The 8,740-nt window shown below is 42.4% G+C and overlaps 1 pseudogene; it reads right to left on the bottom strand.

Moving 5' to 3' along the window:
- Nucleotides 1–415: 415 nt before the first annotated feature.
- LOC128560321 (UPF0415 protein C7orf25 homolog) lies at nucleotides 416–1,773 on the bottom strand (annotated as a pseudogene).
- Between the last annotated feature and the right edge of the window lie 6,967 nt (nucleotides 1,774–8,740).

Below are 8,740 nucleotides of genomic sequence, written 5' to 3'. Positions count from 1 at the left end.
TGAGTCAAGGAGTTAATGTTCATGAGCAAGAGGACTTTTTTTTTTTTTTTTGGTTAAGATGAAGTCCTCTCATCCCTGGCAAAGGGTGAGATGTACAAACAGAGAGTGCTTTTTGATCATTTACTCTGTGCCTTGTTCTTGACTTTAGATTCAAGTCAACTAACTCCTGAAAACAACCAACTATATTATTTATTTATTGTCATAGTTTTCTCCAAATATTTAATGCAAATGCAGTATGGCTGTATTCCATGAAATCTGATTACCAGTAGGGGCACTGAAGCCCTACAGAATCAAACAAGAGTATTACAATAGAGCTAAAACCCTTATATAGACGTTTTTCTGTTCTTAATTGCTCTAACATAGACAGTTTGATAAATAAGGTTGTCTCCTGTGCTTTTTCTACTTTTGGTAAATATAGGTGAGACACAAAACAAACTCTACTGGTTTAAGTATTGATTTTACTATAGACCTTCTTTTTCACCAGTTTAGACAGGAAGCCCCAGCCTTTGGTATAAATAACTTATTCCCATAACAAAATTTAAAGGGTCATTAGTGCTCGCTGCCAGTAGTGTTGTCTTTTGGTAAGGGGGTGGCTAGGGCCTCTTTGCCCTCAGTAAGTGCTCTGGGCTGATGGATAAACACACGAAATTTAACACCCTGATTGTTTGCAGCTCTGACAAAACCACTATTGGCAGTCATTGTGTGACTGGCCACTAGTCTCAAGGCACGCTCAGAAGGCTGGTCTGGAACCACATTAATTTGCTTAATTAGCATAGCTGCCCTCTCTCTCTCCCCAGGTCCTCCTAAGGTATCTAGAATGGACTGAAAATCTTTGACAGCAGATTCACAAGCAAACAACTCCTTGTCCTTCATAAACGCCTCCAGCTGAGGTAGAACCTGCTCCTTCCTCTCTTGCTCTGCTTGTTCTGTGAGTACTTTTTCTTTGAAAATAAAGTGGCAACCTCCATAGCTAAGGGCAGACACATATATGATTAAAGTAGTAATGTCCAGATTTACTCTTCTGCACACATCAACCTTAATCTCTGTTGGAAACGCGACACTCACCAGTGTATTTTCTTGGTCTACTCTGGTCACTTGCAGAAGTTGAGGGCCCCCTTCATCTGATTCACTTTCACTGAGCTGGAGCTCTTCGGGGTGATCTAACAGAGAGTTGACTGCTACTATGTCTCCTCTCATAGATATGCCCATTTCTCTCAGCTTCTCTGCCATGGGGCTGGAGACACTGTTGTAAAATGCAAAGATGACGTGAGGGTTGCTATACTGCACTGGCTGCTGGTGACTTGCCTGGAGGAAGTCTTCAGCCTGCTCAATGATGCTTTTGTCACCATACTGACCCCTGCCCAGCCAGATGTTATGCAGAGCTTCAGCTTTTCTGCCAATGGCTTTCACCCAAGTATGACCACCATTTGCAATCACATCCAACACAAGGGTCTGCTTCTCTCCCAAGGTATCTGCGTAAGCAAAGACATGAAGAACACTAACAACTTCTTCCAGGTTTTCTGCTGATTCCACAATGGCTCACAGTTGTGTTAAATTAGTGCTCTGCAAATGGGATTCTTTAATAGGTACTTTCCCAGCTTCTACTTTCTATAAGAACTTTAATTCTGCCTTCAGTTTGCAGCACAGCTTTGCACCACCTTCAATGCCACTTTTTCTTGATCTAGAAAGTGATTCTGCTCTCTTGATCAGTTCCTTGGCTATGGCAATTCGTTCACAGAGCATGGAGTGTGCAGACATGCTGACAGCATTATTCCTTTCAGAGGCTGAGTCTATGAACCTGTGCTTCTGTATGTCTGATTTTGGAATGACTCCTTCCTCTGATAGCTAAGGAAAGGACGGCAGCTATACATTTGAACTTTTCTTTAAGTATACTGGATCTGACAAACCGAGACTTTCATTTCTTCAGCTTGATGGCCTTGGAGTATACTCCATGTCCCGCAGTGCCCGGGACCGCGAGCGTGAGCAGGCGGGCGCTAGCACACAGAGGCCGAGACCCGCAGGGAGACTTCTCCCGGGCAGCACCCTCCCGGCTCCCGCGCCGAGGCCGCTCCACTCGGGCCTATTTATTTATTTATTATATACTAAGTATTTAAGGTATGTGAACATCAGAAGTAATTTCATTATAACAAAGCATAGAAGAAAACAGTTTTTGAGTACAGGAAAATACATAACCTAAGTTTCTACAAGCCTTAACAGGATTTGGGGAGAATTTGAGGGTAACAGTAGCAATTACAATGCTTGTTTCCATCTGCTGCTACAAGTCTACCAACTTCTTTCTCACAAATTTCTCTCCAGACATTTTTTCTCTATTCCAAGGACTGTCTCACAGGGCTGGTCTTGCAGGACACAGTGTCTTCCACATGACTTCCACCAGGTGGCAGCACGAACGCAGCAGGCACTGCCTTCAAGACCGCACAGCACCTTCCCAGGGTGACAAAGAATGCCTTTCCCTCTTGGCATTACTATTACAGAGTTCCTACAAGAGACCAAAGCTTTGTTTTGCTTGGTTTTATTTTAAGGGTACCCCTTGTTCAGGACTTGTCTCTCCGCAGGTATCAGGCATGAGTGTCCTGAAAACCAAATCTTAGTCATTAGCCAGTGGGCTGTGTTTGGAATTGCCTTTCCCCCTCTAAAGACAAATGCTTTGCTGCTGGTTCTTCTCATCCCTGAGCCAGTCAAAAGCTTGGGAATAAGACTGGGTGAGTCCAACCTCTTCCACTCACTAGCCATGGAGACTTTGGGAAGATTAACCTCTCAACTGTAAAATGATTAACTTCCTCATCTGTAAAATGGTGGGAGTGATGGTACCCACTTTATAGGGCTAATGTACAGGTTAAATGAGAGTCTAGCATGGTCCCTGGCACATGGAACACATTTAATCAATATTAAGGCTTGTTTTTATATCCAAACATACCTACAAAAATGATAAGATTGTTAACAGTGATTATTTCTGGTGGCAGGATCAGTGATGTTTTTAAATTTCATCTTTGTTTTTCCTTCCATTTTTTTTCACAGGTGTGAAGAGGCAGTCCATATATAACAGATGGTTGACCCTGTTCTTGATGATTTCCCCTAAACATTCAAATACTTTCTCTATTGCTCAGAGAGAGTGCCTAATGGCTGGGCCCCTATCTCACCTCTTTTGGAATCTTTAACATTACACACATCCTTTGACACATAATAGGTAGTCAGTATCGTAGGTGACCATTTCCCGAACAAAATCTCAAGGGTAATTGCTGCAGGTTCTAATTTTTCAGTATAACTAAACATCTTTTTTTTCCTCTCCAAGAATTCTCTTTTCTCAGTTAGGTCCAATTACTAATCCTTTTACCAAATTAATTGACTCCCCTCCAAATTCTTGAGACTGTTAGGTTAGCTTTAGGCAAGTTTTGAGAAAGCATTTCAAGTGATCTCCCAGAACTCAGTGGGGGTGGAGGGTTGGGACAAGATTATCGGGTTGATATCAAATCTTTTCAGTAGCTAAATGAAAAGTCAAGAGCCAAAATAACCTAGATTATAAAAATATTATAAAAAGAAATAGTTATCTCTAGAGATATACCCTATTTTAAATAGAAACCCATGGTGAAGAGGGTGATCATTTTTTACCTGTGGACAAAGAACATAGAGTTTCTGATTATGATGCTTGACTGTTGCTGTCATTTGGTTCCTTTGATCTTAACTTGGAGTCAATGCAACTGTTCAGGAATTCTCTAGAGAGAACAGGCACAAGCATGATACTGCATCAGCATTTCCTCTACAAAAGCAAGATCAAAATAAATAGCAGTATCCCTTGGCAGCTCATATATTTTAGTTATTTCCTCATATTATTAATAAACACAAGACCCTCTCTCTCCAGGGAAGTTGAGTCTGATGATTACAGCCAAGCTATCCTGAAACTGAGTCCCAGAGAGATGTAGAAGTCCTCAAAGTGACCCCATCTATACAGTCTAGGTGTTCAGTTCTCCCTTCAACCATATTATATACACTAGATTATTCTCTGCTTAAGATGTCCAACCATTTAGACTCTTGACTGGGTCTCACAAAGTTCTAGCTCAGTGGGGGTAACAGGGAGTGGCAAGGGATGGCTGGGTGATTGCTGATTGCATCAGGAACAGGTGGAAAGTAGAAGGAGAAAGAACAAGCTTGAGGTTTGTGCATAGCAGTCAGGACTGGTTTCTGTCCCTGGAATCTAAGATTTCAGTTGAGATGGTCCCAACTCTTGGCAGGAGTATGGAAAAGGTCCTATTCTGTCTGCCATGCTGTGGCATCTCACCTGGGCATCTGGCCCCAAGGCAGAGCTCTGTCTGCCATTGCCAATAGCTCCTCTTTGCAGACTGCTTAGACAGGTCCTATGGAGCAGATGTGCGCACAGTCTTTGCCTGCCAGGATATAAACTTCCTTCCTCATCATTTAGACAACAAATAAATAAGTGAAAACCAAATTATGCAACCCCCCCATCAAATAAGCCAGTATCTCTGGGTTTCCAAACACACCCAGATATGCTTAAGCTAAGAAATAAAGATGATGAAGCTCACATTTAAAACTCTGCGTCCTAAGGAAAATTCCAGCTCACTGAGAACATGGCCCTGACTTCTCCCTGACTTCTCCCACATGACACTTCAACAAAGAGCAGGTCCAGGAAAAACTATACTCATTCAAAATGAGTCATCAAAAAGGAAGCCTTAAAGGACTTCTACAAACATAGCAAAGGGATGGGGAAAATAAATGGCAGAGGTGGAATTCTCAACAGGAATATGGTGCTATAGAGCAGACAAAAGCTGACCAAGCAATCACCAGGCATTTTAAAACTCAATGACTACAAAGTGAGCTCAGAGAAAGGTTGGTAAGACGTCAGCAGGTAGAACATGAGCTTAGGGGCAAAAGGTGGAAAAAGAAAAGAAAATATAGACAAAATAGAAATTAGTCCAAGGGAGAAATAGCCCGCTGAAAACATTGTAAGAACATGAAGGACAAAAACCCAGCAAAGTAAACTGGAAAAAAAGAATTGAAAGGAATTAGAGGAAATACATGTAAGGATAGGCAAAAAAACAAAACAAAACAAAACAAAAACCAATGTTTTTTAATTTATGAAGCACTGTGATGTGCCAGGCACTATCCTGGGAACTGGGAGTGCAGTAGCTGTGTGACTGACTCCAGGCATACCCTCAGGGCTCTTGAAGGAAAACGTATCTCATTTTCAGCTTTCTAGACCATCTTTAGTCTATAATGCACCTTTTGTTGTGAGGGCACCCAACAAGGTGCTCAGAGTTCGGTATTTGATGGTGTTCTCCCACCTTCCTCTGCCATATCAAACATTAGAATAACTCCTCAAAAAAAGACTTATAGAAATTTTCAGTTTTGCCCCATCACCTCCTCCGGATCTACACACCTTAGAAAAACAGTTTGGTCACTGTTGTGGACTAAACTGTGTCCTCCCAGAATTCATACGCTGAAGCCTTGACCCCTGATATGACTGTGTCAGAGGATAGGCCTTTAGAGGTGATCAAGGTTAAATGAGGTCATAAGGGTGGGGCTGTGATCTGATAGGACTGGTGTTCTTACCACAAGAGGAAGCCACAGCAAACAGCTCTCTCTCTCAGCATGACCACAGAGGAAGGGTCATGTGAGGATGCTGTGAGAAGGTGGCCATCTATAAGCCAGTAAAAGAGCCTTCACCAGAAACCGAATTTGCTCATACCTTGACCGTTAACTTCCTATCACAGTCCAACCAGGACCATGTCCAGTGTTCAAGAAGCAGCCAGTACACTGAAACAGTAGAGGTTCTAGGTAGAGAAAGAGTTTAATATTGCAAGTGCCATTTGAGGAGATGAGAGGAAATTCTCAAATCTTTCTTTGTAAGAATTTGGGAGACAGAGTTTTTAAATATAGATTGCCTGGCTTTGGAGCAGAGCCATAGGGATATAGAAACTGTCTTCTGTGCTGAGTCAGTTCCTAGGAGGGGGCTTCAAGACCACTTGAGTCAGTTCCTTGGTATAAGCCATTGGTCTGGGTGGGTCAGCCATTCCACTGGAATGCAGGGACTGGAAGATATCTCAAAACTTGTCTTAGGTTTCACAAGGGCAGTGTGGAAGCAATGAAAAAAGCTAAGAATCATTATAATCATCAGCTATGTGACTCCTGAGGAGTAAACAATTGAATGAAGCCAACCTAGGGAACAATAACTGCTTGTGTATACATATATCTTAACTATGCCTATGCCTTTGCAAAGTTCAGGTCCCTACCACAGTTCCAACCTTTGTTTTCATTAATAAAGGGCAGTTTCATTTCCAGACTCCGGGACTGTGGGGGTAAAAGCCTATCTAAGCCATTCAGTCTGTGGTACTTTGCACTGACACTGAATGTAGCCATCCCCGTAACGGGTTCATCTCCTCTTGGATCACTTTCTGAGTAATGATCAGAACAAAAAGGGGTGGGGAGTTACCTAAACAAATTTTGAAAATTTGTTTTCTAGAGTAGGGATTCTACTCTAACCATTCCTGAATATAACATTTCTTGCTTTACCCTAAGAGCAATACCAGCCCAGGTCAGCGTGTATGTACCTTCTGAGTGGCAGCCCAGCTAGAACGAACCTAAGAGATTCAAGCTTAATTCTGGGTCAACCACCTGGATTTTATTGTTGGATTCAGAAGGCCTTAGGTGATTACAATGGTGACCAATTGGTTGAGTGCATGACTCATTGAATCTTCCTGAAGTGGCGCACACAGCCACTATTACGACTTTATGTAAATTTTGTGAAAATGCCCTACTTCCACACTTGACCCATATAGCAAAAACATCTGGCTGTGTTGTGAGGAAAGGTACAATTACAGGTGCTAGAATGGGACCTGTCAGTGTCATGGTGGTAGAAAGATTTTAGCCCCAGCATCTGATGAGAGCATACCCTCAACCTGGGAAGGGTAGGGAGTAGGAGGGGTGCATTGAATACATCCCTGTCCACTAGGCCCAGCCTAGTCACATGTCTGCCTGAGTCCAGTGGCAGCTATTGCTACAATCTGAACTTCCATGGGGTTTGTTACTCCTGCCCATGTGCTATGAAAATAAAAAAGTTCATGTGGACACAGCCAGTCCTATACTTCATGCCATTGATGACTCCTGTTTAGCAACTCCCGCCATTCCCCTCAGACAGTGTTAAAACACAAGGTTGGGAGTAGCTGTGTTCCAAACTAACTGATGTAAATTCATGTGTTTCTCCTGATGCCCAAGTGGTCTTAGGCTATGCCAGATAGGGCAATCATTGCTATAACAACCTAGTTCATATAATTTAATAGAATAGTCAGGGTTCTGTAGAAAAACAGAACTAATAAGACATGTATGTATGTGTATAAAGAGATTTATTTCAAGGAATGGGTTCATACAATTATGGAGGCTGGCAAGTGTGAAATCTGTAGGGTGGGCTGGCCAGAGGCTAGAGACCCAGGATAGCTGATGCTGCAGTTTAAGTGCAAAGGGCTGTGTGCTGCCAGAATTCTGTCCTGCTCAAGGGAGATCAGTCTTTTTTTCTATTCAGGCCTCTGAGTGATTGGATGAGGCCCACCCACATTAGGCAGAGTGATCTGCCTTACTCAAAGTCCCCAATTTAATGTTAACCTCATCCAAAAACAACTTCACAGAAATATCCAGAATAATGTTTGACCCATTATTTTAGCATTGTGACCCAGCCAAGGTGACACATATAATTAACATTAACCATCATGCTTAACCAAAACAATGTAATGATGATCCAAATTGAAACCAACTATATAATGTAGAGCCATAAAGTATACATAATAATCAAAGCCCGATCTTCATAAAAGTATAGCTATAGCCAAAAGCTAACCAGCCACTATTCCCTGACTTCCTTATGACCATAACTGGTTACTGCTAAATTATACTACCCTCATTCACAGGTGCAAGATTTGTGACTTCTTCATACTTCTTCTATAACTGACCTTGCTGTCACAAAGCCCAAGGCCTGCGCTTCTCTAGATAATATTACTATTATAAAGCCGAAGACTGGTCTTTGAAGTATTTTTCAGACTCTGCATTCTGGGGTGACCCATTGTGGCCAGGTAGGCCCTTGTGAGAATGGATCCAACAGCTTTGAGACCCCTTACCCAGGAAATCTCCTTACTGAGAAGATAATCTCTGCTTCCCAACCCCATGAACTTGGGGGATGACCCACCAAGCAGCAGACCCAATTCCCAAACTCTTTGCCCACCAAATTACCTTTAAAAACCCTTTCTCCCAGATTCTCAGGGAAATGGATTTGAGTAGTTCTTCCCATCTCCTGTGATATTAAACTCTTCCTCTGCTGTAACTCACGCCATCTCAGCATATTGGCTTCCTCTTGAGCAGTAGGTAATGAACCTGGTTGGGCTGTAACAAAAGCAAATTTAACAACAAATTCAAACTAGAGCGACCTGTTTGCCTTTGAATTGTATCTTTGTATGTGAACATTCCTTACACTGGGGACAATGTCACCATGATAGGACAATCATATTAACAAGAGGGAATTTTCCAAGGGAAGGAAGTAGCATAGGCTGGAAAATGCCACTGGATTGCGCACTAGATTGTGGTTAACTTTGGGGAGAGCAAAGTCAGCAGAGGCCTGGCATGACCCAGCCTGGGGTTTCTCTTCATATCTGCCTCCTGCACCCATGAAGACTTATGCTCTAGCCACACTTGCCATTCACTAGGTGCCACAACTCTCAAGTTTTTT

Source organism: Nycticebus coucang, chromosome 11 (genome assembly GCF_027406575.1).
Source record: "Nycticebus coucang isolate mNycCou1 chromosome 11, mNycCou1.pri, whole genome shotgun sequence".
Lineage (NCBI taxonomy): Eukaryota > Metazoa > Chordata > Mammalia > Primates > Lorisidae > Nycticebus > Nycticebus coucang.
This window is presented reverse-complemented; position numbering and strand designations above follow the sequence as displayed.